This window comes from Pseudophryne corroboree, chromosome 2 (assembly GCF_028390025.1).
Source record: "Pseudophryne corroboree isolate aPseCor3 chromosome 2, aPseCor3.hap2, whole genome shotgun sequence".
NCBI lineage: Eukaryota > Metazoa > Chordata > Amphibia > Anura > Myobatrachidae > Pseudophryne > Pseudophryne corroboree.
This window is the reverse complement of record NC_086445.1, coordinates 599,189,270-599,217,143: the sequence shown is the minus strand read 5'-3', so window position 1 is coordinate 599,217,143 and position 27,874 is coordinate 599,189,270. Positions and strand designations below refer to the sequence as shown.

At 47.2% G+C, this 27,874-nt stretch overlaps 1 protein-coding gene across 1 annotated transcript in view; it reads right to left on the bottom strand.

Moving 5' to 3' along the window:
* The window catches only part of FGR (FGR proto-oncogene, Src family tyrosine kinase), a 370,485-nt gene extending 343,176 nt beyond the window's left edge, over window positions 1-27,309 (bottom strand). The window contains exon 1 of the mRNA XM_063954690.1: window positions 27,077-27,309. The gene's annotated coding sequence lies outside the window, so the exon portion shown is untranslated. The remainder of the gene's footprint in view (window positions 1-27,076) is intronic.
* Between the last annotated feature and the right edge of the window lie 565 nt (window positions 27,310-27,874).

The window sequence follows — 27,874 nt, the reverse complement described above, 5'->3', positions numbered from 1 at the left end:
TGACCCTCCCGGCCCCACGGAAGAGCAGGCAAGTCTCCCGGAACCAGGTGTCACCCTGCCCATCCGCCCACTTACTGTGTAAAGTGGGCGGTCCGGGCAGCTGATGACGCGATTCTTGCTGAATCGCGTCATCATAGCCACGCCCCCTGCAGTGTAATGCCGGGGATCGCGGCATTACAGAGCGGGGGCGTGGCTTAAAGGACACATCGTTGTAACTCCGCCCCCATCCCGCCCCTGATCCGCCCCCGTCCCGCCTCCTCCCCACGTCACAGCCTGCCCCTGCCCCCCTGCTGAGCCGACCTGGCTGCTCTCTCCCGCAGAGAGCAGCCAGAATGTCGGCAAGTATGTTCTGAGGTTTAGGTTTTTGTTTTTTTCAAATCGGTTTTTTTTTTGTTTTTTTGGGGGGGGAGTTTGGGGGGTGTTGTTGGTACTCATTGAGGATTTCTAGGGTTGTTATTAGTGAATAAAGGTGTGGGTGCTTTGGGGTGTTATTAATGAATGAGGGTGTTGGGTGCTTTGGGGTGTTAATGAATGAGGGTGTGGGTGCTCTGGGGATTTTATTAATGAATGAGGCTGTGGGTGCTTTGGGGTGTTTTTAATGAATGAGCAGTGTGGGTGCTGCTAAGGCATTAATGGTGGATTGGGGTGTGTTAGGTCAGGTTATTGATCTGTTTAGCTGACAAATGAAACAAAACTAATATAAAGTGTGTGTTGGGGCAGCAGTGACTAGGGCAGTGGTTCTCAACTGTGTACCGTGCCTCTGGACCAGTGGCAATCAAAATAAGGGGCGGCTATTTCAAAATCTGCCATGAGCCAATTACGGCTCGCGGACTGGCAGCTTCTCATTAGCTGGCAGTCCGGGAGCTATGAATGGTGCACAATTGGCGCCAGATTCAAAGTGCAGCCTTGCTTCTTTTGAATAGCAGCCGGTCTGTGAGCCAGGACTATCTGGCAGCCGCTGCCAGCTTTACACCACATCCAGGACCTGATGATTCAGGCCACAGCCACTGATGCAGGAGACCCAATGCTCCAGAGTCCAGGCTTTCAGGATGCAGGGGGTGAGAAAGAAGCAGGGGGTGAGTTGGGGGAGGGCGTGAAAGAAGCAGGGGGTGAGACGGGGAGGGGGTGAAAGAAGCAGGGGGTGAGTTGGGAGAGTGAGAGGAGCAGGTGGTGAGTTGGGGGAGTGAGAGGAGCAGGTGGTGAGATGGGGGAGTGAGAGGAGCAGGGAGTGAGTTGGGGGTCTGAGAGGAGCAGGGAGTGAGTTGGGGGTGTGAGAGGAGCAGGGAGTGAGTTGGGGGTGTGAGAGGAGCAGGGAGTGAGTTGGGGGAGTGAGAGGAGCAGGGAGTGAGTTGGGGGTGTGAGAGGAGCAGGGAGTGAGTTGGGGGTGTGAGAGGAGCAGGGAGTGAGGTGGGGGAGTGAGAGGAGCAGGGAGTGAGTTGGAGTGAGAGGAGCAGGGAGTGAGATAGAATCAGAGGCTGAAAGGGTCGCAGGGAGTGAGAGGTGCAGGGGGTGAGATGGGGGAGTGAGGCACAGGGAGTGAGAGGTGTAGGGGGTAAGAAAAGGAGAGAAAGATTCAGATGATTAGACACAAAGGAGAGCATATAGGGAGTATGGGATACCTAGGATGAAGATATGGACACATGAGGAGAGTGACAGACAAAGGAAACAAGAGAGAGGTGAGCAAAGGTTGTTCAACATATACTGCTATATTGTGAATCGGATCTAAAATTAGGAGGGGGAGGGCACTGCTGTGGGCATTGTGTGTGTAAAGGGCACTAGTATGTTGGGCGGGCAATGTGAATAAGAGTGTGCTACTGTGAGGCATTATTTATAATTAGGGGTACTTTTGTGTGACCACGCCCCTTCCTTGTGAGGCCACACCCCTTTTGTGGGGCACGCCTTCGGCGCACATAGGGGGAGGGGTCGTGGGGGAGATGAGTTCCCCCACCTCTCCAGTACCACTTTAAGCCCTGGGCACTACTATCTCCTCTAGTCCCCAAGTGCGCTGTCTTGGAGTAATCCTTGACTCATCCCTCTCCTTCAAACCACACATTCAGCACCTCTCACAAGCCTGCTGTTTTCATCTAAAAAATATTTCCAGGATCAGACCCTTTCTCACCCAGGATGCTACTAAGACCCTTATACACTCACTGATCATCTCCAGACTGGACTACTGTAATCTCCTCCTGACTGGCATTCCTGACAAATACCGCTCTCCACTCCAATCTATCCTCAATGCTGCTGCCCAGCTCATCTTCCTCACCAAACACACTTCGTCCACATCCCCTCTCTTAGAAGACCTTCACTGGCTCTCCTTCCCTTTCAGAATCCATTCCAAGCTTCTCACACTCACTTACAAAGCCATCACCCACTCCTCTCCCATTTACATCTCTGACCTTATCTCCCTTTACACTCCCACCCATCCTCTTCGCTCTGCTAATGCACGCCGACTCTCCTGCTTACTGATTACTTCCTCCCACTCCTACCGCCAAGATTTTTCACGTGCTGCTCCAATTCTCTGGAATTCCCTACCTCTCCCCCTCAGACTCTCTATCTTTCTACAAAACTTCAAACGGGCTCTCAAGACCCACTTCTTCACCAAACCCAGCCAAATCTTATCCTAACCCTCTGTTCTACGCTCTCTATGTACCCTGTCTGTGTCACCCCTGTCTGTCTACCCCTCCCCTTTAAAATGTAAGCTCTCACGAGTAGGGCCCTCTTCCCTCATGTGCTTATCCTTTTTATTACTTTAATAATTTTCAATTGCACCAACTCCAGCAGTCTTCTGCCACCTGATACTTATTTCAGTGGCATCTGCTGATGTAGCTATGTTTATTTACCCTGTACTTGTCCTATATTATTGTCAACTGTAAGTTGCTGTTTTCCTGTTTGATTATTTGTTTATGTACTCTGTAATTGGGCGCTGCAGAACCTGTGCGGCACCATATAAATAAAGGATAATAATAATAATAATAATAATAACACATAAACCCAGCCAGATTATTGTCCTCAGCTCCTTTACAGTGTTGGAAAGCCCAGGTGCACAGCTAAGAGAGGCAGACAGGACATGTGCCCCAGACGTCAGGATGCCAAAAGAAGAACCGGAGCCGTGATCTGGCTCCCAGAGCTGAATAGTATAGGCAGGGAGCCCGAGGAGAACCCTTTTGCACATGCGCAAATTGGTCCATCTCACTAACAGGTGTGATATAGAAGATAGACATTAAAAAGATAGACAGTCATTAGGGGCCTAATTCAGATCTGATCACAGCAGCAAATTTGGGCAAAACCTTGGACCTAATTCAGAACTGATCGTTCGCTAGCAGTTTTTTGCAGGGCTGCGATCAGATAGTCGCTGCATACAGGGGAGTGTATTTTAGCCGTTCTGGCCACGTAAATTTTCAAAGCCCTGACCACATCAAGGGAGTCGGAATCCTCCAAGTCACGCGTAGCCACAGGCACGACAATAGGTTGGTTTCTTATGAAAGGATGAGCCCACCTTTGGCAGGAATTGAGGACGGGTCCGCAATTTCGCTCTATCCATATGGACAATCAGATAGGGCTTTTAGTGATAAAAGCCTCCAATTCCGAAACTCGCCTAGCCGAAGCCAAGGCTTACAACATGACCACCTTCCAGGTGAAATATTTCAACACCACTGACTTAAGTGGTTCAAACCAATGAGACTTAAGGAACCGTAACACCACGTTAAGGTCCCAAGGCGCCACCGGCGGTACAAAAGGAGGCTAAAAATGCAGTACTCCCTACACAAACGTTTGTACTTCAGGAAGAGAAGCCAATTCTTTTTGGAAGAAAATGGATAAGGCCGAAATTTGAACCTTTATCAATCCTAATTTCAGGCCCAAGTTCACTCCAGTTTGAAGGAAGTGAAGCAGACGGCCCAAAAGGAATTCCTCCGTAGGAGCATTCCTGGCCTCACATCAGGAAACATATTTTCGCCATATTCGGTGATAATGTTTCAATGTCACTTCCTTCCTAGACTTAATTAGGGTAGGAATGACCTCCTCCGGAATACCCATTACCGCTAGGATCCTGCGTTGAACCGCCATGCCGTTAAACGCAGCCGCGGTAAGTCTGGGAATAGACAGGGCCCCTGCTGCAGCAGGTCCTGTCTTAGAGGAAGAGGCCACGGATTCTCTGTGAGCATTTCCTGCAGATCTGGATACCAGGTCCTCCGTGTCCAATCTGGAACAATGAGAATTGGTCTCACTCCTCTTTTTCTTATTATCCTCAACACCATGGGTATGAGAGGAAGAGGAGTAAACACAGAGACCGACCGCAACACCCACGGTGTCACTAGGGCGTCCACAGCTTACTGCCTGAGGGTCTCCTGACCTGGCGCAATAACTCTGCGGCTTTGTGTTGAGGCGGGACGCCATCATGTCTATCAGTGGCAGTCTCCACCGAATTGCAATCTGTGCTAAGACTTCCTGATGAAGTCCCCACTCTCCAGGACGTAGGTCGTGTCCGCTGAGGAAGTCTGCTTCCTAGTCGTCCACTCCTGGAATGAACACTGCTGACAGTGCGCTTACATGATTCTCCGCCCAGCGAAGAATTCTGGTGGCTTCCGCCATCGCCACTCTGCTCCTTGTGCCACCTTGGTGGTTTACATGAGCTACTGCGGTGACGTTGTCTGACTGGATCAGAACCATTTGGTCGCGAAGTAGGGTCTCCGCCTGACGTAGGGCGTTGTATATGGCCCTTAGTTCCAAGAAGTGAAGACAAGTCTCTTGACTTGACCAAAGACCTTGGACATTTTATTTTTCCCTGTGTGACTGCTCCCCAACCTCGGAGGCTCGCGTCCGTGGTCACCAGGATCCAGTCCTGAATGCCGAACCTGCGGCCCTATAGAAGGTGAGCAATCTGCAGCCACCACAGGAGAGATACACTGGCCCTAGGGGAGAGGGTGATCAACTGAGGAATCTGTAGATGGGACCCGGACCACTTGTCCAGTAGGTCCCATTTGAAAGACCTTGCATGGAAACTGCCGAAGGGAATGATTTTCCCCGGACTCGGGTGCAGCGATGCCGACACCTGTCTTGGTTTCAAAAAGTTCCTGACCAGAGTCATGAGTTCCTGAGCCTTATCTATCTGAAGGTAAACCCCTTTCTGGTCCGTATCCAGAATCATACCCAAGAAGGGCAGACTAGTCATAGGAACCAACTGTGACTTCGGGATATTGAGAAACTAGCAGTGTTGCTGTGACACCTTCAGCGAAAGTGACACGCTGTTCAACAACTGCTCTTTTGATCTCGCCTTATAGGAGATCGTCCAAGTATGGGATAACTGTGACTCCTTGCTTGCGTAGGAGCACCATCATTTCCGCCAATTACCCTGAAATTGGTAATGACAATACTGTACCGCAATTCTCAGGTACGCCTGATGGGGTGGATAAATGGGAACATGAAGGTATGCAGCCTTTATGTCTAGATACACTATCAAATCCCCCCTTTCCAGGCTGGCCATGATCGCTCTGAGCGATTCCACTTTAATTTTGAACCTTTTCTAGTATAGGTTCAGAGGTTTTAATTTTAAATAGGTCTGACCGAACCGTACGTATTCGGGACTACAGCCAAGGTTGAGTAATAGCCCCTTCCTTGTTGCAGGAGGAGAACCTTGAGCACCACCTGTTGGAGATACAATGTGTGAATTGTATTTAATATAACTCCCCTTCTGGGGGAGAAGCCGGTAGGTCCGATAAGGAAAAAACGGCGAGGAGGCACCTTTTGAATTCCTTTGTAACCCTGAGAACAATTTTTATTGCCCCGGGATCCACCTGTGAGTGAACTCAGATGTGGCTGAAGAGTCGAAGACGTGCTCCCCCTGGGACGGACTCCCTTAGCGGAGTTCCCGCATCCTGCGGTGGATGTAGAAGAGGCCGGGGAGGACTTCTGTTCCTGGGAACTAGCTGTGCCCCGTGCCCTACCTCTGGTAAGAAAGGACGCTCCTCATACTTTCTTGTTATTCTGCGACCGAAAGGACTGCATTTGATAATGTCGTGCTTTCTTAGTCTGTGAGGGAATATAAGGCAAAAGATCAGAATTACCAGCTATAGCTGTGGAGACCAGGTTCGAGAGCCCTTCTCCACACAATTCCTCAGCCTTGTGAGGTAAACCCTCCATATGCCTCTTTTAGTCGGCATCACCTGTCCATTGCATGTTCCACAGGACAAGTCTAGCAGAAATCGACATAGCGTTGACTCTAGAACCCAGTAGACTAACGTCTCTTTGGGCATGTCTTATATATATATACATAAGACAACATCTTTTACATATAAATATATATATATATATATATATATATATATAACAAGTATATTCCTGCACTCGCATCGGAATGTTATAACAACAATGGGGTGCTCCTAGTGGAAGTCTCCATATACATGGGAGACCCACAATATTTAAACAGAAGTCCAACAATGTGGAGGTGCACTCTTCCAGTTCAATGATTTCTCACACGTTCATCTTTCACAATAGCTTTATTGCAGTCAAATCTAGGCTTATTTAATCGACGTTTCGATCCTCAGTTTAGGATCTTTATCAAGATAAGCTTCCAGTTTATGGGAGCATCATATATTGATTACTGGAAAAACATAAAATAAAACATATACACATATTAAACAAACACAATACAACAAGAAAACAAACAAATAGAACATTAGTGGACCACCACGCCCTTTTTGGTCGATTATAAAAAAGATTCATTAATCACCAAAGTGAATCGTGCGTATTGACCAGTGTCTATATGAGTTATAGTCGTGTGTGGGCAAATCTACACCGCGGATATATATCACACCATATGTGGATACCAGGTGTCACCAACCTATGAAATAGGTAAACACTAGCTTCAAAATGTCGCTAGCCCTGGACACTTACTCACACTAATCAATATGTCAGGTTCAGACAATGCCAGGTCTGTAGGGTTAATAAGGTCATATTCAAGCAGAATTTCTGTAGATAAATAAACCAATACATATATCTGAAAAAACACTCAAACTTATTAACATGTGTATAGTACACATTTTCACCTGTTCAGTGAACACACACCCAAGTACTTACTATTAGGTTCATTAGAGTTCACTTCTTATGGGACGACTGAGACAACCAAAGTAATCACTGTAAGCAAATACACAATAAGCCAACCTCTTAGTCCTAGAGACCTCCAGTGCAATTGCTGTCATACCACACATATAAAAACTGCAATACTCACGGAGGGTGTTCGAGTCCTCACCACCTCTACAGCCACACAGCTGAGAAGCTGATGGGCTGTCCTTAAATACCCTTCAGACCGGAAGTGTATGGTGCACCCTATCTAATCCATCCCTGGACGCTCTCATGGTGCACAAAAGTCACACCCGCGGAGGCCGCCTTCCTCGCTGGCATCCATCCAACACCCCCACCACCTGAGAGCCGTCCCGCTGCCGAGCACGCCGCCGCACAGGGGAAAAGCAACAGTCGCGACTTCAGTGGAACGCAAATGCGTTCCACAACCCGGAAGTCGGAAACCGGAAGCGCCGTGCGCTCCGGTCTCTACGATAGCCTAATAGGTTCAGACAGATGATTCACAATACTGACAGGCGAAACTTCAGTTAATACAGACGGGGAGAAAAAACATACACACTGGAGGGGAGAATACACACAATCCACTAGGGAATCTAAAAATAGATCACAAGAGTGCTTAATAGTTCTAAGACATGCTCACAACTTAAATCATCAAAGGGACGCAGTGGTCACTGTGTACAGACATATTACAAAAATCATATACATCCAATAAAAAATCAAACCTCGATGTGCTACAGTGTGAGACCGTAAACAGAAACCTCCAAAACTAATTATCATGCATCAGAGTAATCTTTCTCAGTAATTAATACCATCAATGTTTATTAAACACGTAATTAGTTAATACATGTAAAAAAAACTCAATTTTATTTATATCTGAAAAAATGTTTTAAAAAATGTTTTCAACAGAGGTTCACAGGTTATGTCTCAAACCATAGCACTCACATTAAACATTTTTTCATGGTCAGGTTAACTCATAGGTACCACAGAATCCCTCAGGTTTATACCCATGTTGACATCTATAGGAGTATCTGCTAATAAATTCACAAGAAGACATTCATAGCAGCATGTTCATTTAGGCCTTTGGGTGAGACCGTGTTGAGGTGAGCAATCCAGAAGCTCTCCCTTTGGCGTAAAACTTGGGTGCGGTCCCCACCGTGGCTCAACGGTGGAACCCAATCGATGAGTCTGCATTTCAAATTTGCTACCTGATGTCCTCGTTGCAGGTAGTGTCTGGCAACAGGCTTATCACTGGTACCTGTTTGTATTGCAGTCCTAATAGATAACCGATGGTTCGCCATCCGTTCCCTAAAACAACGGGTGGTAAGCCCCACGTAACATAAACCGCAGGGGCATGTTAAGGTATACACCACGAAGTCGAGTCTACAATGTAGGTGGTACCTGATTTTGATATTCCTGCCGGAATGTGGATGGGGAAAGGTAGAACCAGTCTGCAGGGATCTGCACGTTGTGCATTTCCCACATGAAAAGCAGCCAGGTTTTTTACTCATAATCTGAAGAAAATTCAACTTAGTCTCAGGTACTGATGTAGGCCTCATCAGCATCTGTCGTAAGTTAGGCCCTCGTTTGTAAGCCATCATCGGTGGGTTTGTGTGTGTAAATGGTAACCCTTGATCAGATTTTAAGATTGGCCAATGCTTCCGCAGTGTTTTACGTGTAAAATGTGCATAATTGTCAAACTTCGTAGTGTAGATCATACGATTATCATTAGCAACAACCTTAGGTGATTTTTTGCTGAATAAGTTCCTGGCTCTACGCAAACTGTTGCTGATCACTTTGGTAGAGTAACCTCTTTCTCTAAACCTTTGTTTCATTTCCACCAATTGTTTCTCCCTAATTTCTTCGTCGTTATTGATACGCATTACTCGTAGAAATTGTGAGATGGGTAGATTGTTTTTTAACGAGGGGGGATGGAAACTACTGGTCAATAAGGTGGTATTTCTATCTGTGGACTTCCTGTATAGGGAAGTAACAAAAGCTCCATTTTGTATGGACACATTCACATCTAGAAAATGAACTGAATGTTGTGAGCTCTCGTGTGTGAATTTAACCGGGCTATTAAGCGTGTTAATATTGTTAACCATTTCAATAAAGGATTCCTGTGTGTCCTCCCACAGTAGGAAGACATCGTCAATGAATCGTTTATAGAAGGAGATTTTCGATCCATAGATGGGCAAAATATGCGTTTCCTCGAAGTTCGACATATAAAGATTAGCATATGCAGGCGCCAGATTGGAGCCCATGGCTGTCCCTGAGCATTGGAGGAAATATGAATCCTTGTATTTGAAGTGGTTTAGACTCAAAACTAGATTGGTTAGTTCTAGAATAAATTCAGTAGGTACATTACCAACTGTACTACCAGTGAGTACATCCCTTATTGTTTCCAGTCCTTCATTATGTGGTATAATGGTGTACAATGATTGTACATCCATAGTACATAAGAGGCAATTGCCCCTCGGTACCTCAATCAGTCCTAATTGATGAAGAAAATCGCTAGTGTCGCGTATGTAGCTGCGGCACTTGTTAACATGCGGCTGTAGTATAGAATCCACCCACCTAGCTATCGGTTGTAGTAATGAGCCTTCGGCTGCGATGATCGGTCGCCCAGGCGGATTAGTCATCGTTTTATGAATTTTAGGGAGTGTATAGATAATGGGACATTTTGGCTCATCTACACTCAAAAAATCAAAAAGATCCTGATCTATCCAATTACTCTCTAGTCCTCTCCTCAAACTTAGATCAATGGTCTTTTTAATGGAGGGTATAGGATTGGTCGCTACCCTTCGGTATGTGTTGGTGTCCGCCAACTGGCGACTCACCTCTGAATCGTAATCAGTCCAGTCCAGCGGCGCCGTGGTAGTCCAGGACTGGACTGATTACGATTCAGAGGTGAGTCGCCAGTTGGCGGACACCAACACATACCGAAGGGTAGCGACCAATCCTATACCCTCCATTAAAAAGACAATTGATCTAAGTTTGAGGAGAGGACTAGAGAGTAATTGGATAGATCAGGATCTTTTTGATTTTTTGAGTGTAGATGAGCCAAAATGTCCCATTATCTATACACTCCCTAAAATTCATAAAACGATGACTAATCCGCCTGGGCGACCGATCATCGCAGCCGAAGGCTCATTACTACAACCGATAGCTAGGTGGGTGGATTCTATACTACAGCCGCATGTTAACAAGTGCCGCAGCTACATACGCGACACTAGCGATTTTCTTCATCAATTAGGACTGATTGAGGTACCGAGGGGCAATTGCCTCTTATGTACTATGGATGTACAATCATTGTACACCATTATACCACATAATGAAGGACTGGAAACAATAAGGGATGTACTCACTGATAGTACAGTTGGTAATGTACCTACTGAATTTATTCTAGAACTAACCAATCTAGTTTTGAGTCTAAACCACTTCAAATACAAGGATTCATATTTCCTCCAATGCTCAGGGACAGCCATGGGCTCCAATCTGGCGCCTGCATATGCTAATCTTTATATGTCGAACTTCGAGGAAACGCATATTTTGCCCATCTATGGATCGAAAATCTCCTTCTATAAACGATTCATTGACGATGTCTTCCTACTGTGGGAGGACACACAGGAATCCTTTATTGAAATGGTTAACAATATTAACACGCTTAATAGCCCGGTTAAATTCACACACGAGAGCTCACAACATTCAGTTCATTTTCTAGATGTGAATGTGTCCATACAAAATGGAGCTTTTGTTACTTCCCTATACAGGAAGTCCACAGATAGAAATACCACCTTATTGACCAGTAGTTTCCATCCCCCCTCGTTAAAAAACAATCTACCCATCTCACAATTTCTACGAGTAATGCGTATCAATAACGACGAAGAAATTAGGGAGAAACAATTGGTGGAAATGAAACAAAGGTTTAGAGAAAGAGGTTACTCTACCAAAGTGATCAGCAACAGTTTGCGTAGAGCCAGGAACTTATTCAGCAAAAAATCACCTAAGGTTGTTGCTAATGATAATCGTATGATCTACACTACGAAGTTTGACAATTATGCACATTTTACACGTAAAACACTGCGGAAGCATTGGCCAATCTTAAAATCTGATCAAGGGTTACCATTTACACACACAAACCCACCGATGATGGCTTACAAACGAGGGCCTAACTTACGACAGATGCTAATGAGGCCTACATCAGTACCTGAGACTAAGTTGAATTTTCTTCAGATTATGAGTAAAAAACCTGGCTGCTTTTCATGTGGGAAATGCACAACGTGCAGATCCCTGCAGACTGGTTCTACCTTTCCCCATCCACATTCCGGCAGGAATATCAAAATCAGGTACCACCTACATTGTAGACTCGACTTCGTGGTGTATACCTTAACATGCCCCTGCGGTTTATGTTACGTGGGGCTTACCACCCGTTGTTTTAGGGAACGGATGGCGAACCATCGGTTATCTATTAGGACTGCAATACAAACAGGTACCAGTGATAAGCCTGTTGCCAGACACTACCTGCAACGAGGACATCAGGTAGCAAATTTGAAATGCAGACTCATCGATTGGGTTCCACCGTTGAGCCACGGTGGGGACCGCACCCAAGTTTTACGCCAAAGGGAGAGCTTCTGGATTGCTCACCTCAACACGGTCTCACCCAAAGGCCTAAATGAACATGCTGCTATGAATGTCTTCTTGTGAATTTATTAGCAGATACTCCTATAGATGTCAACATGGGTATAAACCTGAGGGATTCTGTGGTACCTATGAGTTAACCTGACCATGAAAAAATGTTTAATGTGAGAGCTATGGTTTGAGACATAACCTGTGAACCTCTGTTGAAAACATTTTTTCAAACATTTTTTCAGATATAAATAAAATTGAGTTTTTTTACATGTATTAACTAATTACGTGTTTAATAAACATTGATGGTATTAATTACTGAGAAAGATTACTCTGATGCATGATAATTAGTTTTGGAGGTTTCTGTTTACGGTCTCACACTGTAGCACATCGAGGTTTGATTTTTTATTGGATGTATATGATTTTTGTAATATGTCTGTACACAGTGACCACTGCGTCCCTTTGATGATTTAAGTTGTGAGCATGTCTTAGAACTATTAAGCACTCTTGTGATCTATTTTTAGATTCCCTAGTGGATTGTGTGTATTCTCCCCTCCAGTGTGTATGTTTTTTCTCCCCGTCTGTATTAACTGAAGTTTCGCCTGTCAGTATTGTGAATCATCTGTCTGAACCTATTAGGCTATCGTAGAGACCGGAGCGCACGGCGCTTCCGGTTTCCGACTTCCGGGTTGTGGAACGCATTTGCGTTCCACTGAAGTCGCGACTGTTGCTTTTCCCCTGTGCGGCGGCGTGCTCGGCAGCGGGACGGCTCTCAGGTGGTAGGGGTGTTGGATGGATGCCAGCGAGGAAGGCGGCCTCCGCGGGTGTGACTTTTGTGCACCATGAGAGCGTCCAGGGATGGATTAGATAGGGTGCACCATACACTTCCGGTCTGAAGGGTATTTAAGGACAGCCCATCAGCTTCTCAGCTGTGTGGCTGTAGAGGTGGTGAGGACTCGAACACCCTCCGTGAGTATTGCAGTTTTTATATGTGTGGTATGACAGCAATTGCACTGGAGGTCTCTAGGACTAAGAGGTTGGCTTATTGTGTATTTGCTTACAGTGATTACTTTGGTTGTCTCAGTCGTCCCATAAGAAGTGAACTCTAATGAACCTAATAGTAAGTACTTGGGTGTGTGTTCACTGAACAGGTGAAAATGTGTACTATACACATGTTAATAAGTTTGAGTGTTTTTTCAGATATATGTATTGGTTTATTTATCTACAGAAATTCTGCTTGAATATGACCTTATTAACCCTACAGACCTGGCATTGTCTGAACCTGACATATTGATTAGTGTGAGTAAGTGTCCAGGGCTAGCGACATTTTGAAGCTAGTGTTTACCTATTTCATAGGTTGGTGACACCTGGTATCCACATATGGTGTGATATATATCCGCGGTGTAGATTTGCCCACACACGACTATAACTCATATAGACACTGGTCAATACGCACGATTCACTTTGGTGATTAATGAATCTTTTTTATAATCGACCAAAAAGGGCGTGGTGGTCCACTAATGTTCTATTTGTTTGTTTTCTTGTTGTATTGTGTTTGTTTAATATGTGTATATGTTTTATTTTATGTTTTTCCAGTAATCAATATATGATGCTCCCATAAACTGGAAGCTTATCTTGATAAAGATCCTAAACTGAGGATCGAAACGTCGATTAAATAAGCCTAGATTTGACTGCAATAAAGCTATTGTGAAAGATGAACGTGTGAGAAATCATTGAACTGGAAGAGTGCACCTCCACATTGTTGGACTTCTGTTTATATATATATATATACATACATACTAGGGACAATAACATGGCATCCTTATCTAGGGTTTCAACCTCCACTGATAAGGTATCTGACTACGCTGCTACAGCGCTATAAACCCGTGCCGACACAATCGCCGGTCTGAGTAGTGTACCAGAATGTGTGTAAATGGACTTCAAAGTACTTTTACTGCATGCTATCTGCAGGATCCCTGAGGATAGCTGTTAAGTCAGCTCTACCTTTTTGGGTAAACGTGTCAATGCCTTGTACACCCTAGGGGAAGATTCCCATCTTATCCTGGCCCCATTAGGGAAAGGATACTCCCTGAGAATTCTTATTGGGAAGCTGCAGCTTCTTGTCTGGAGATTCCCGCTCTTTTCCTTCATGAGAGGAGGGAAATTTACCTCAGCTTTCTTCCCCTTAAACATGTGTACCCTTGTGTCAGGGACAGATGAGTCATCAGTGATATGCAAAACATCTTTTATTACAATAATCATATATTGAATACTTTTCTGCCAGTCTTGGCTGTACTTTGCATTAACGTAGTCGACAGTGGAGTCAGACTCCGTGTCGATAACAGTGTCTATTATTTTGGATAGTGAGCGTTGTGAGACTCTGAAGATCTCTGTGACATAGGGGCAGACATGGGTAGATTCCCTGTCTGTTCTCTAATCTTTTGTAATAAGTTCATCTTAGCACTTAATTTCACATATCCAATCAGGTGTCGGCGTTGTCGACTGAGACACCACGCACCCACACAGATTTGCTCCATCTCTTCCTTAGGAGAGCCTTTTACCGCATACATGTCGACACACACGTACCGACACACTCCACACACACAGGGAATCTCTTATCTGAAGACAGGTTCCCCCCTAGGCCCTTTGGAGAGACAGAGAGAGAGAATGCCAGCACACACCCCAGCGCTATATAACCCAGGAAAAAACACAGAATGTTTACCCAGTAGAGCTGCTGTAATGTATAATCGCCAAATATGTGCCCCCCCTCTACTTTAAAATAGAGATGTGCACTTGAAATTTTTCGGGTTTTGTGTTTTGGTTTTGGGTTCGGTTCCGCGGCCGTGTTTTGGGTTCGACCGCGTTTTGGCAAAACCTCACCGAATTTTTTTTGTCGGATTCGGTTGTGTTTTGGATTCGGGTGTTTTTTTCAAAAAACACTAAAAACAGCTTAAATCATAGAATTTGGGGGTCATTTTGATCCCAAAGTATTATTAACCTCAAAAACCATAATTTCCACTCATTTTCAGTCTATTCTGAACACCTCACACCTCACAATATTATTTTTAGTCCTAAAATTTGCACCGAGGTCGCTGGATGACTAAGCTAAGCGACCCTAGTGGCCGACACAAACACCTGGCCCATCTAGGAGTGGCACTGCAGTGTCACGCAGGATGGCCCTTCCAAAAAACACTCCCCAAACAGCACATGACGCAAAGAAAAAAAGAGGCGCAATGAGGTAGCTGTGTGAGTAAGCTAAGCGACCCTAGTGGCCGACACAAACACCTTGGCCCATCTAGGAGTGGCACTGCAGTGTCACGCAGGATGGCCCTTCCAAAAAACACTCCCCAAACAGCACATGACGCAAAGAAAAAAAGAGGCGCAATGAGGTAGCTGTGTGAGTAAGCTAAGCGACCTTAGTGGCCGACACAAACACCTGGCCCATCTAGGAGTGGCACTGCAGTGTCACGCAGGATGGCCCTTCCAAAAAACACTCCCCAAACAGCACATGACGCAAAGAAAAAAAGAGGCGCAATGAGGTAGCTGTGTGAGTAAGCTAAGCGACCCTAGTGGCCGACACAAACACCTGGCCCATCTAGGAGTGGCACTGCAGTGTCACGCAGGATGGCCCTTCCAAAAAACACTCCCCAAACAGCACATGACGCAAAGAAAAAAAGAGGCGCAATGAGGTAGCTGTGTGAGTAAGATAAGCGACCCTAGTGGCCGACACAAACACCTGGCCCATCTAGGAGTGGCACTGCAGTGTCACGCAGGATGGCCCTTCCAAAAAACACTCCCCAAACAGCACATGACGCAAAGAAAAAAAGAGGCGCAATGAGGTAGCTGTGTGAGTAAGATAAGCGACCCTAGTGGCCGACACAAACACCTGGCCCATCTAGGAGTGGCACTGCAGTGTCACGCAGGATGGCCCTTCCAAAAAACACTCCCCAAACAGCACATGACGCAAAGAAAAAAAGAGGCGCAATGAGGTAGCTGTGTGAGTAAGATAAGCGACCCTAGTGGCCGACACAAACACCTGGCCCATCTAGGAGTGGCACTGCAGTGTCACGCAGGATGGCCCTTCCAAAAAACACTCCCCAAACAGCACATGACGCAAAGAAAAAAAGAGGCGCAATGAGGTAGCTGTGTGAGTAAGATAAGCGACCCTAGTGGCCGACACAAACACCTGGCCCATCTAGGAGTGGCACTGCAGTGTCACGCAGGATGGCCCTTCCAAAAAACACTCCCCAAACAGCACATGACGCAAAGAAAAAAAGAGGCGCAATGAGGTAGCTGTGTGAGTAAGATAAGCGACCCTAGTGGCCGACACAAACACCTGGCCCATCTAGGAGTGGCACTGCAGTGTCACGCAGGATGGCCCTTCCAAAAAACACTCCCCAAACAGCACATGACGCAAAGAAAAAAAGAGGCGCAATGAGGTAGCTGTGTGAGTAAGATAAGCGACCATAGTGGCCGACACAAACACCTGGCCCATCTAGGAGTGGCACTGCAGTGTCACGCAGGATGGCCCTTCCAAAAAACACTCCCCAAACAGCACATGACGCAAAGAAAAAAAGAGGCGCAATGAGGTAGCTGTGTGAGTAAGATAAGCGACCCTAGTGGCCGACACAAACACCTGGCCCATCTAGGAGTGGCACTGCAGTGTCACGCAGGATGGCCCTTCCAAAAAACACTCCCCAAACAGCACATGACGCAAAGAAAAAAAGAGGCGCAATGAGGTAGCTGTGTGAGTAAGCTAAGCGACCCTAGTGGCCGACACAAACACCTGGCCCATCTAGGAGTGGCACTGCAGTGTCACGCAGGATGGCCCTTCCAAAAAACACTCCCCAAACAGCACATGACGCAAAGAAAAAAAAAAGGCGCAATGAGGTAGCTGTGTGAGTAAGCTAAGCGACCCTAGTGGCCGACACAAACACCTGGCCCATCTAGGAGTGGCACTGCAGTGTCACGCAGGATGGCCCTTCAAAAAAATACTCCCCAAACAGCACATGACGCAAAGAAAAATTAAAGAAAAAAGAGGTGCAAGATGGAATTGTCCTTGGGCCCTCCCACCCACCCTTATGTTGTATAAACAGGACATGCACACTTTAACCAACCCATCATTTCCGTGACAGGGTCTGCCACACGACTGTGACTGAAATGACGGGTTGGTTTGGACCCCCACCAAAAAAAAAGCAATTAATCTCTCCTTGCACAAACTGGCTCTACAGAGGCAAGATGTCCACCTCATCATCATCCTCCGATATATCACCGTGTACATCCCCCTCCTCACAGATTATCAATTCGTCCCCACTGGAATCCACCATATCAGCTCCCTGTGTACTTTGTGGAGGCAATTGCTGCTGGTCAATGTCTCCACGGAGGAAATGATTATAATTCATTTTAATGAACATCATCTTCTCCACATTTTCTGGAAGTAACCTCGTACGCCGATTGCTGACAAGGTGAGCGGCGGCACTAAACACTCTTTCGGAGTACACACTTGTGGGAGGGCAACTTAGGTAGAATAAAGCCAGTTTGTGCAAGGGCCTCCAAATTGCCTCTTTTTCCTGCCTGTATAAGTACGGACTGTCTGACGTGCCTACTTGGATGCGGTCACTCATATAATCCTCCACCATTCTTTCAATGGGGAGAGAATCATATGCAGTGACAGTAGACGACATGTCCGTAATCGTTGTCAGGTCCTTCAGTCCGGACCAGATGTCAGCATCAGCAGTCGCTCCAGACTGCCCTGCATCACCGCCAGCGGGTGGGCTCGGAATTCTGAGCCTTTTCCTCGCACCCCCAGTTGCGGGAGAATGTGAAGGAGGAGATGTTGACAGGTCGCGTTCCGCTTGACTTGACAATTTTCTCACCAGCAGGTCTTTGAACCCCAGCAGACTTGTGTGTGCCGGAAAGAGAGATCCAAGGTAGGTTTTAAATCTAGGATCGAGCACGGTGGCCAAAATGTAGTGCTCTGATTTCAACAGATTGACCACCCGTGAATCCTTGTTAAGCGAATTAAGGGCTCCATCCACAAGTCCCACATGCCTAGCGGAATCGCTCTGTGTTAGCTCCTCCTTCAATGTCTCCAGCTTCTTCTGCAAAAGCCTGATGAGGGGAATGACCTGACTCAGGCTGGCAGTGTCTGAACTGACTTCACGTGTGGCAAGTTCAAAAGGTTGCAGAACCTTGCACAACGTTGAAATCATTCTCCACTGCGCTTGAGACAGGTGCATTCCACCTCCTATATCGTGCTCAATTGTATAGGCTTGAATGGCCTTTTGCTGCTCCTCCAACCTCTGAAGCATATATAGGGTTGAATTCCACCTCGTTACCACTTCTTGCTTCAGATGATGGCAGGGCAGGTTCAGGCGTTTTTGGTGGTGCTCCAGTCTTCTGTACGTGGTGCCTGTACGCCGAAAGTGTCCCGCAATTCTTCTGGCCACCGACAGCATCTCTTGCACGCCCCTCTCGTTTTTTTAAAAATTCTGCACCACCAAATTCAAGGTATGTGCAAAACATGGGACGTGCTGGAATTTGCCCATATTTAATGCACACACAATATTGCTGGCGTTGTCCGATGCCACAAATCCACAGGAGAGTCCAATTGGGGTAAGCCATTCCGCGATGATCTTCCTCAGTTGCCGTAAGAGGTTTTCAGCTGTGTGCGTATTCTGGAAACCGGTGATACAAAGCGTAGCCTGCCTAGGAAAGAGTTGGCGTTTGCGAGATGCTGCTACTGGTGCCGCCGCTGCTGTTCTTGCGGCGGGAGTCCATACATCTACCCAGTGGGCTGTCACAGTCATATAGTCCTGACCCTGCCCTGCTCCACTTGTCCACATGTCCGTGGTTAAGTGGACATTGGGTACAACTGCATTTTTTAGGACACTGGTGAGTCTTTTTCTGACGTCCGTGTACATTCTCTGTATCGCCTGCCTAGAGAAGTGGAACCTAGATGGTATTTGGTAACGGGGGCACACTACCTCAAGAAATTGTCTAGTTCCCTGTGAACTAACGGCGGATACCGGACTCACGTCTAACACCAACATAGTTGTCAAGGCCTCAGTTATCCGCTTTGCAACAGGATGACTGCTGTGATATTTCATCTTCCTCGCAAAGGACTGTTGGACAGTCAATTGCTTGGTGGAAGTAGTAAAAGTGGGCTTACGACTTCCCCTCTGGGATGACCATCGACTCCCAGCAGCAACAACAGCAGCGCCAGCAGCAGTAGGCGTTACACGCAAGGATGCATCGGAGGAATCCCAGGCAGGAGAGGACTCGTCAGAATTGCCAGTGACATGGCCTGCAGGACTATTGGCATTCCTGGGGAAGGAGGAAATTGACACTGAGGGAGTTGGTGGGGTGGTTTGCGTGAGCTTGGTTACAAGAGGAAGGGATTTACTGGTCAGTGGACTGCTTCCGCTGTCGCCCAAAGTTTTTGAACTTGTCACTGACTTATTATGAATGCGCTGCAGGTGACGTATAAGGGAGGATGTTCCGAGGTGGTTAACGTCCTTACCCCTACTTATTACAGCTTGACAAAGGCAACACACGGCTTGACAAATGTTGTCCGCATTTCTGGTGAAATACTTCCACACCGAAGAGCTGATTTTTTTTGGTATTTTCACCAGGCATGTCAATGGCCATATTCCTCCCACGGACAACAGGTGTCTCCCCGGGTGCCTGACTTAAACAAACCACCTCACCATCAGAATCCTCCTTGTCAATTTCCTCCCCAGCGCTAGCAACACCCATATCCTCCTCATCCTGGTGTACTTCAACACTGACATCTTCAATCTGACTATCAGGAACTGGACTGCGGGTGCTCCTTCCAGCACTTGCAGGGGGCGTGCAAATGGTGGAAGGCGCATGCTCTTCACGTCCAGTGTTGGGAAGGTCAGGCATCGCAACCGACACAATTGGACTCTCCTTGTGGATTTGGGATTTCGAAGAACGCACAGTTCTTTGCTGTGCTTTTGCCAGCTTGAGTCTTTTCATTTTTCTAGCGAGAGGCTGAGTGCTTCCATCCTCATGTGAAGCTGAACCACTAGCCATGAACATAGGCCAGGGCCTCAGCTGTTCCTTGCCACTCCGTGTGGTAAATGGCATATTGGCAAGTTTACGCTTCTCCGACGACAATTTTATTTTAGATTTTTGAGTCCTTGTTTTACTGATATTTGGTGTTTTGGATTTTACATGCTCTGTACTATGACATTGGGCATCGGCCTTGGCAGAAGACGTTGCTGGCATTTCATCGTCTCGGCCATGACTAGTGGCAGCAGCTTCAGCACGAGGTGGAAGTGGATCTTGATCTTTCCCTATTTTTGGAACCTCAACATTTTTGTTCTCCATATTTTAATAGGCACAACTAAAAGGCACCTCAGGTAAACAATGGAGATGGATGGATACTAGTATACTTATGGATGGACGAGCGACTGCCGACACAGAGGTAGCTACAGCCGTGGACTACCGTACTGTGTCTGCTGCTAATATAGACTGGATGATAATGAGATAAAAATAAAATATATATATATATCACACTAGTACTGCAGCCGGACAGGTATATATATATTATGTAATGACGGACCTGCTGGACACTGTCTGTCAGCACTGCAGACTCCTAAAGTAAGCTACTAGTATCAAGAAGATAGAAAAAAAAACCACGGGTAGGTGGTATACAATTATGGATGGACCAGCGACTGCCGACACAGAGGTAGCTACAGCCGTGGACTACCATACTGTGTCTGCTGCTAATATAGACTGGATGATAATGAGATAAAAATAAAATATATATATATATCACACTAGTACTGCAGCCGGACAGGTATATATATATTATGTAATGACGGACCTGCTGGACACTGTCTGTCAGCACTGCAGACTCCTAAAGTAAGCTACTAGTATCAAGAAGATAGAAAAAAAAACCACGGGTAGGTGGTATACAATTATGGATGGACCAGCGACTGCCAACACAGAGGTAGCTACAGCCGTGGACTACCGTACTGTGTCTGCTGCTAATATAGACTGGATGATAGTGAGATAAAAATAAAATATATATATATATATATATCACACTAGTACTGCAGCCGGACAGGTATATATATATTATGTAATGACGGACCTGCTGGACACTGTCTGTCAGCACTGCAGACTCCTAAAGTAAGCTACTAGTATCAAGAAGATAGAAAAAAAAACCACGGGTAGGTGGTATACAATTATGGATGGACCAGCGACTGCCGACACAGAGGTAGCTACAGCCGTGGACTACCGTACTGTGTCTGCTGCTAATATAGACTGGATGATAATGAGATAAAATTAAAATATATATATATATCACACTAGTACTGCAGCCGGACAGGTATATATATATTATGTAATGACGGACCTGCTGGACACTGTCTGTCAGCACTGCAGACTCCTAAAGTAAGCTACTAGTATCAAGAAGATAGAAAAAAAAACCACGGGTAGGTGGTATACAATTATGGATGGACCAGCGACTGCCGACACAGAGGTAGCTACAGCCGTGGACTACCGTACTGTGTCTGCTGCTAATATAGACTGGATGATAATGAGATAAAAATAAAATATATATATATATCACACTAGTACTGCAGCCGGACAGGTATATATATATTATGTAATGACGGACCTGCTGGACACTGTCTGCAGAATGCGTTTATAAAAAAAAACACCACACGACGAGTGTTTAACTTTTTCAGGCAGACAATCACAATATACTGGTGGTCAGCAGACAATCACAATACTGGTGGTCACTGGTCAGTCACACTGGCAGTGGCACTCTGGCAGCAAAAGTGTGCACTGTACAATATGTACTCCTGCTATAACTGCTCCCCAGTCTCCCCCACAATTAAGCTGTGTGAGCAGTGAGCACTCAGCACAGTCAGATAATGATATACAGTATTACATATGATGCAGCACACTGGGCTGAGCACAGATATGGTATGTGACTGTGTCACACTGTGTATCGTTTTTTTTCAGGCAGAGAACAGATTAATTAAACTGGTGGTCACTGGTCACACTATCAGCAGCAAGTAGTACTCCTCCTAATAATATGCTCCCCAAAATTTGTGTCTCTCTCTAGTACTCTAGTCTAAACGGAGAGGACGCCAGCCACGTCCTCTCCCTATCAATCTCAATGCACATGTGAAAATGGCGGCGACGCGCGGCTCCTTATATAGAATCCGAGTCTCGCGATAGAATACGAGCCTCGCGAGAATCCGACAGCGGGATGATGACGTTCGGGCGCGCTCGGGTTAACCGAGCAAGGCGGGAAGATCCGAGTCGCTCGGCCCCGTGTAAAAAAACCTGAAGTTCGGGCGGGTTCGGATTCCGAGGAACCGAACCCGCTCATCTCTACTTTAAAACCCTCTTCACCGTGTGTCAAGCAGGGGAGAGTCCGGGGAGCTTCCTCTCAGCGGTGCTGTGGAGAGAAAATGGCGCTGGTGAGTGCTGAGGGAGAAGCCCCGCCCCCTCAGCGGCGGGCTTCTGTCCCGCTCAAACTTACTAAAATATGGCGGGGGCTCTTTTATATACATGTACAGTGCCCACCTGTACATGTATATAGACTTTTTGCCATAAGAGGGGTGTTATATTGCTGCCCAGGGCGCCCCCCCCCCCCCCTGCGCCCTGCACCCTTACAGTGACCGGAGTATGTGAGGTGTATGGGAGCAATGACGCACAGCTGCGGTGCTGTGCGTTACCTCAGTGAAGCTCTGAAGGCTTCTGCCGCCTGAGACGTCTTCTGACTTCGTTTCTTCTGGCTCTGCGAGGAGAACGGCGGCGCGGCTCTGGGGGTGGACGCCCAGTAAGTCACCCCCTCTGGAGCTAATGGTGTCCAGTAGCCGAGGAAGCAGAGCCTATCTTAGACAAGAAGGTCTGCCCCTCTCTCCTCAGTCCCTCGATGCAGGGAGCCTGTTGCCAGCAGTGCTCCCTGTAAAAATGTAGAAAAAATCCAAACAAAAATGCTTTCTAGGCAGAGAACTCAGGGAGCTCCCTGCAGTGCACCCATCTCTCTCTGGGCACAGTGTAAAACTGAGGTCTGGAGGAGGGGCATAGATTGAGGAGCCAGTGCACACCCAGAATCCAAAGCTTTCTTAAAGTGCCCTATCTCCTGCGGAGCCCGTCTATTCCCCATGGTCCTTACGGAGTCCCAGCATCCTCAAGGACGTTCGAGAAAGATCTTTTCCAACCACTCCCTGAAAATGATCAGTTGACACCCACAAACGCCTTCTTTCTGTCAATCTCCTTGCGATCAGCTATGCGAATGGATTCTTTGTAAAACCCATCGCACAGCAACGATCCGCTTTGTACCCGACCGACGCGCCTGCGCATTGCGGTGCATATGCATGCGCAGTTCTGACCTGATCACAGCGCAACAAAAAAAGTTAGTGTGCAATCAGGTCTGAATTACCCCCATCAGGGCCGGATTAACAATGGGGCGGATGGAGCTGCAGCTCCAGGCCCCCCCATCAAAATAGGCCCACAGGATCTCCTGCTGTTGGTAACAGGAAAAAATGTTTTTCCTATTACAGCACATCAGCAGCACTAGACAGCCTCAGAAGTCCTCCCTGCGCCGAAAGATTTCTCTGCTTCTCCCCTGCGCCATGATCTCACACAGGCGCCGCGCCTCCCTCCCCTCCACTGGGTACAACAGCAGCAGCCAGCGGTGTACTTGCCTGCCAGGTCGCAAGGTGACAGTGACTTAGCCGCTGGTCCAGTCCTGTGACCCCTCTGTCGTCCCGGCTAGTGGTGCTTGCTAAATGGTAGGGGTTCCCCCCCTCCATCCCCCAAGAGGGCGTGGTCACGGGTCCGTGATTAGGCCACGCCCGCAACCTTTCCTGGTTGGTCTGTCTGCTCCTGCTCTGTCGGCATAGCTCAGTGACTGGGGAAAACGGGGGAAAGTGAGAGGGCTGTGGGGAACAGGCAGGGTATATGTGTTGGCCCTTCCAGGCAGGAGGTGTGTGTAGGGAATGGGGTGAACAGGGTGGCTGAGTGTGTTGCCTGCACCACAGTGCCCCCCACCGCTTCCTGCTCCGGCCGGCTGCCCCCCATCCTGGCCACTTCACGCTGCCTGCACCCCACCGCGGGAGTATGACAAGAACATAGAGCCGGGGGACCACAGGCGCCGAATGGTGAGTGACGGCTAGCTAGCGCAATTTGTATAATGGGCTACCTGTTGCTATGTGTATAAGGCGCTACCTGGTGCAGTTTGTATAACAGGCTCTACCTGGCGACACGTGTATAAAAGGGGCTCCACCTAGCATAACGTGAATAAAAGAAAGGGGTTGTACCTGGCATAACGTTAATAAAAGGGGCTCTACATGGCGTATTGTGTATAAGGGGCTCTACCCCTAGTCACAACCACACTGTTGCTGGTCAACCCTCTGCTACGGTACACAGTAGGCCCTTCAGAAATTTCAGCTCCAGGCCCATGTGGTCCTTAATCTGGCACTGACCCCCATGTGCACTGCAGGGGGAGGGGGGGGGGGGCAGATATAACATGTGCAGTGATAGTAGATTTGGGTGGGGTGTGTTCAATCTGAAATCTAAATTTCAGTGTAAAAATAAAGTAGCCAGTATTTACCCTGCACAGAAACAATATAACCTACCCAAATCCAACTCTCTCTGCACATGAAGACATTGCTGGTGCCAGTAAGGGCAATGTTATGCCACATTTACGGTACCATCAACTGGCCTATTTTTCTTTTTAGCGTACAGCTTGCAAATATCTGTAAGCTGTACGCTAAAAGGGGCCACAGGGAGGGGGGTGGGGGGTCAGTGTAAGATCGGATGCTATTGCAGGCATTTTCATGTCCTTGCAACAGCACTTTGCATCCTTCACTGGGAATAGGATTGACCCCTACATTTAAGTATTAAGGGCGGTACTCACAGAGAGATCCATGCTTAAAATCTAAGCAATCTGACTAGATTGCTTAGATTTTAAGCACAGATCACTCGTGTGTATCCCTCTCAGCGATAGTGATGCGCGGCCCCGCACATCGCTATCGCCGCCGCTGAGTGAAATGACCGGCCCCCGTCCTCCCCCCGCATCGCTCAGCACACAGCGCGCTGTGCTGAGCAGCGGGAGAGATGTGTGCTGAGCGGTTCGCTCAGCACACATCTCTCCTGTGTATACCCCCCTTTAGGGAAATAAACAGTAAACAGATTATCTGTTTCCATTCTATAACTATGGGGTTAATTCAGAGTTGATTGCAGCAGCAAATTTGTTAGCAGTTGGGCAAGACCATGGGGGTCATTCCGAGTTGTTCGCTCGCTGCCGTTTTTAGCAGAATTGCGATCAGGCTAAAAACCGCCAGTCCTGCGCATGCGTACGGGCTGCAGGGCGCACGCGCAAAGTAATTTCACACAAAACAAAGCAAATTTTACACAGGGGCGAGCGACGCTTTTCAGTCGCTCTGCTGATCGGTGTGTGATTGACAGGAAGTGGGTGTTTCTGGGCGGAAACTGACCGTTTTCCGGGAGTGTGCTAAAAAACGCAGGCGTGTCAGGCTAAAACGCAGGAGTGGCTGGAGAAACGGGGGAGTGGCTGGCCAAACGCAGGGCGTGTTTGTGTCGTCAAAGCAGAATTAAACGGACTGAGGTGATCGCAATCTAGGAGTAGGTCTGGAGCTACTCAGAAACTGCAGGGAAATATTTAATAGCAGAACTGCTAACCTTTCGTTAGCAATTCTGCTAAGCTAAGATATACTCCCAGAGGGCGGCGGCCTAGCGTGTGCATTGCTGCTAAAAGCACATACCTCCCAACATGACCCTCTCCAGGAGGGACACAATGCTCTGCTTCTGGATTTTTCTCTTAATTTCTGATTGCCATTACCTGTGCTGAACAGGTTAGTGGATAAGAAAGTTGTTTCAGCACAGGTGATGGCAATCATACATTAAGAGGGAAGTCCAGGAGCAGAGCATTCTGTCCCTCCTGGAGAGGGTCATGTTGGGAGGTATGAAAGCAGCTAGCGAGCGAACAACTCGGAATGACACCCCATGTGCACTGCAGGAGGGGCAGATATAACATTTGCAGAGAGAGTTAGATTCGGGTGGGTTATTTTGTTTCTGTGCAGGGTAAATACTGGCTGCTTTATTTTTACACAGCAATTTAGATTTCAGTTTGAACACACCCCACCCAAATCTAACTATCTCTGCACATGTTATATCTGCCCCTCCCTGCAGTGCACATGGGGGGCATTCCGACCCGTTCGCACGCAGCGGTTCTTCGCTGCGGTGTGAATGGGTCAGAAATGCAAATGTGCATTGCGCACACGCGTCGTTGCCTGGCGACGATCGTCACCGTTCCGCGACGCCGCCAGCGAGAAAAGTGATTGCAGCGGCGATCGCAAGATGACGGACAGGCAGGAGGCGTTCCGGGGCGGATACTCACCATTTTCCAGGCGTGGTGTGTCCAACGCAGGTGGATCCAGGCGTTTGGAGGGCGGATGTCTGATGTCGCAGCCGGGACCTTCATCGCTGGATCCATCGCACTGGGTAAGTAGTTGCAGGGCTGGTCTTGTTTTGCAGGAATCTTTTTTAGCATAGCAGGGCTACACAAGCGATCACAGCCCTGCTATGCTAAAATACACTCCCCCACAGGCGGCGTCAGATTGATCGCACAAGCAGCAAAAAGTTGCTCTGTACGATCAACTCGGAATGACCCACATGGTTTTGCCCAACTGCTAACAAATTTGCTGCTGCGATCAACTCTGAATTACCCCCTATATTATTCTTATGCAATCTATCACCAGTCTCCTAAAACCACAAGAAAACTTTTCATTAGAACAGATTTTACAGCCACTAGTTTAAACCTATGGAATTGCTCATCTTTCTGACAAAGGAACCTGTTGCCCTGTTAATGACTTAGTTAATTCTTCCAGGGGGTGTGGTATGAGGTGTCGGCGGCTGGGTCCCCGGCGGCCAGCATACCGGCGACGGGATCCCGACCACCGGCTTGCCGACAGCGGGGCGAGCGCAAATGAGCCCCTTGCGGCCTCGCTGCGCTCACCACGCGCGCCACGCTCACCACGCGCGCCACGCTATCTATTCTCCCTCCTGGGGGGTCGTGGACCCCCAAGAGGGAGAAAAGGTGTCGGTATGCCGGTTGTCGGGATTCTCGGGCCGGTATACTGTGCGCTGGGATCCCAACAACCGGTATACTGAACACCACCCCTTCTGGGTTCCCAATCTTTTCCAGTTACAGTATCCTCTCCAGCATCAGGCAAAGAAGCTGTCTGCCAGCCATTTACAAACATGAAAATATTACATTGGCCATTGCTATACTTCACAGATAACATCCTGCACAGAACATATATATAAATACATACAAGCAAATTATGTAGCTTACCTCCTAATGTGAGCTTGCTATCATCCGACACTTCTCCCCCAATCTGCCTGCTGTAGTCTACATACTATATCTCTTACTTACACACACTTTACCACACTCTTACTCTTCCACCTTCTCATTGAGCCTCCTTTCACCTCTCTCTCTCTCTCTCTCTCTCTCTCTCTCTCTCTCTCTCTCTCACGATGTCTCTCTCTCTCTCTCTCTCTCTCTCTCTGTCTGTCTCTCTCTGTGTGTCTCTCCCTCTTTCTCCCCAGCTGATTCACACCTTTAAAAATGTGTCCCTCAAGCTTCCGCTTTCTCAGGTTCCTCTTTTCTGTCTAAAGCCTCCCTCTTACTGTATTTTACAGTATGCTGATAGACTCACCAAAAATTCAATAGTTAACAAATAATTTTCTCACAGTTATTATAAAAGGAAGTTAAATGTGTGACGGAAACGACACATGTTAATGACTATAGTTTGTGTTTATTAATTTTTGGTAATTTTACTGCGTAGTAACAATTTTTGTTTTGTTGTGATCTGTGATTATATAGTCAACGTCCTAATAGGGAGACTTTCAGGCAATTATTACTGGGAAAATATTCAGAGCAGGCGGCAAAACATCTGCCTGCGGGTGGATGGTCTGTAATCCTGTGTCATACTCTAAAAACCCAATGTTAGGTTATTGACTTACATGTGAATGGAAATTTTCAAATATCCCTTCTCCTTTTTGACAGGTTTACGGGGGGTGTTCAGTATCACACACATCTGAGATGCGTTTGCATTTTCCCTGGGTCCGCCGTAGTGCGCACACACAGGAA